General features: G+C 43.0%; 1 long non-coding RNA gene across 2 annotated transcripts; it reads left to right on the top strand.

The window, feature by feature from the left end:
- Nucleotides 1-287: 287 nt before the first annotated feature.
- On the top strand, nucleotides 288-1808 carry LOC117940242. 2 transcript variants are annotated; one of them, XR_004655727.1, is made up of 3 exons: nucleotides 288-351; nucleotides 427-618; nucleotides 1692-1808. It is a non-coding gene; the product is annotated as an uncharacterized LOC117940242 (long non-coding RNA). The 2 variants fall into 2 exon arrangements; XR_004655728.1 differs by lacking the exon at nucleotides 1692-1808 and adding an exon at nucleotides 1560-1632.
- The last annotated feature ends 10 nt before the right edge of the window (nucleotides 1809-1818 follow it).

Genomic DNA, 1818 nt, shown 5'->3' with positions numbered 1-1818 from the left:
TGAAATGTGGACTCCTACGCCATACTAGATGATTGCAAAAGTTGCTTGTTTCTTTGCTGTTGTTCCTGTGCTTCGGAATTTAGTGGCTTCTGAAGGGGATTACCAGTGAAGACATTTGAAGTTGCCAGTTTCTGTGCTTCGGAATTTGGTGGCTTCTGAAGGGGAATTACCAGTGAAGACATTGTGATGTTGGTAGTCGCTGTGCTTTGGACTTTGCTGGTGTCTGAAGGGGATTACCAGTGAAGACATTTTGATGTTGCCAGTTTCCGTGCTACAAACTTTGTTGGTTTCAGAAGAGGATTGCCAGTCAAGACTTTGAAGTTGCTAGTTTCTGTGCTTTGGAATTTGGTGGTTTCTGAAGGGGGATTACCAGTGAAGATATTGTGATGTTGCCAGTTTCCGTGCTACAAACTTTGTTGGTTCCAGAAGAGGATTTCCAGTCAAGACTTTGAAGTTGCCAGTTTCTGTGCTTCGTACCTTGCTGGTTTCTGAAGGGGATTACCAGTGAAGACATTTTGATGTTGCCAGTTTCTGTGCTTTGGACTTCGCTGGTTTCTGAAGGGGATTACCAGTGAAGACATTTTGATGTTGCCAGTTTCTGTGCTTTGGAATTTGCTGGTGTCTGAAGGGGATTACCAGTGAAGACATTTTGAAGTTGCCAGTTTCTGTGCTTCATGCCTTGCTGGTTTCTGAAGGGGATTACCAGTGAAGACATTTTGATGTTGCCAGTTTCTGTGCTACAAACTTTGTTGGTTCCAGAAGAGTATTGCCAGTCAAGACTTTGAAGTTGCTAGTTTCTGTGCTTTGGAATTAGGTGGCTTCTGAAGGAGAATTACCAGTGAAGACATTTTGATGTTGCTAGTCGCTGTGCTTTGGACTTTGCTGGTGTCTGAAGGGGATTACCAGTAAAGACATTTTGATGTTGCCAGTTTCTGTGCTACAAACTTTGTTGGTTCCAGAAGAGTATTGCCAGTCAAGACTTTGAAGTTGCTAGTTTCTGTGCTTTGGAATTAGGTGGCTTCTGAAGGAGAATTACCAGTGAAGACATTTTGATGTTGCTAGTCGCTGTGCTTTGGACTTCGCTGGTTTCTGAAGGGGATTACCAGTGAAGACATTTAGATGTTGCCATTTTCTGTGCTTTGGAATTTGCTGGTGTCTGAAGGGGATTACCAGTGAAGACATTTTGTTGTTGCCAGTTTCCGTGCTACAAACTTTGTTGGTTTCAGAAGAGGATTTCCAGTCAAGACTTTGAAGTTGCCAGTTTCTATGCTTCATACCTTGCTGGTTTCTGAAGGGGATTACCAGTGAAGACATTTTGATGTTGCCAGTTTCTGTGCTTCGGAATTTGCTGGTGTCTGAAGGGGATTACCAGTGAAGACATTTTGATGTTGCCAGTTTCTGTGCTTTGGAATTTGCTGGTGTCTGAAGGGGATTACCAGTGAAGACATTTTGATGTTGCTAGTTGCTGTGCTTTGGACTTTGCTGGTTTCTGAAGGGGATTACCAGTGAAGACATTTTGATGTTGCCAGTTTCTGTGCTACAAACTTTGTTGGTTCCAGAAGAGGATTGCCAGTCAAGACTTTGAAGTTGCTAGTTTCTGTGCTTCATACCTTGCTGGTTTCTGAAGGGGATTACGAGTGAAGACATTTTGATGTTGCCAGTTTCTGTGCTACAAACTTTGTTGGTTCCAGAAGAGGATTGCCAGTCAAGACTTTGAAGTTGCCAGTTTCTTTGCTTTGAACTTTGCTGGTTTCTGAAGGGGATTACCAGTGAAGACATTTTGATGTTGCCAGTTTCTGTGCTTTGGAATTTGCTGGT

Source organism: Etheostoma cragini, unplaced genomic scaffold (assembly GCF_013103735.1).
Source record: "Etheostoma cragini isolate CJK2018 unplaced genomic scaffold, CSU_Ecrag_1.0 ScbMSFa_2018, whole genome shotgun sequence".
Classification (NCBI taxonomy): Eukaryota; Metazoa; Chordata; class Actinopteri; order Perciformes; family Percidae; genus Etheostoma; species Etheostoma cragini.
This window is presented reverse-complemented; position numbering and strand designations above follow the sequence as displayed.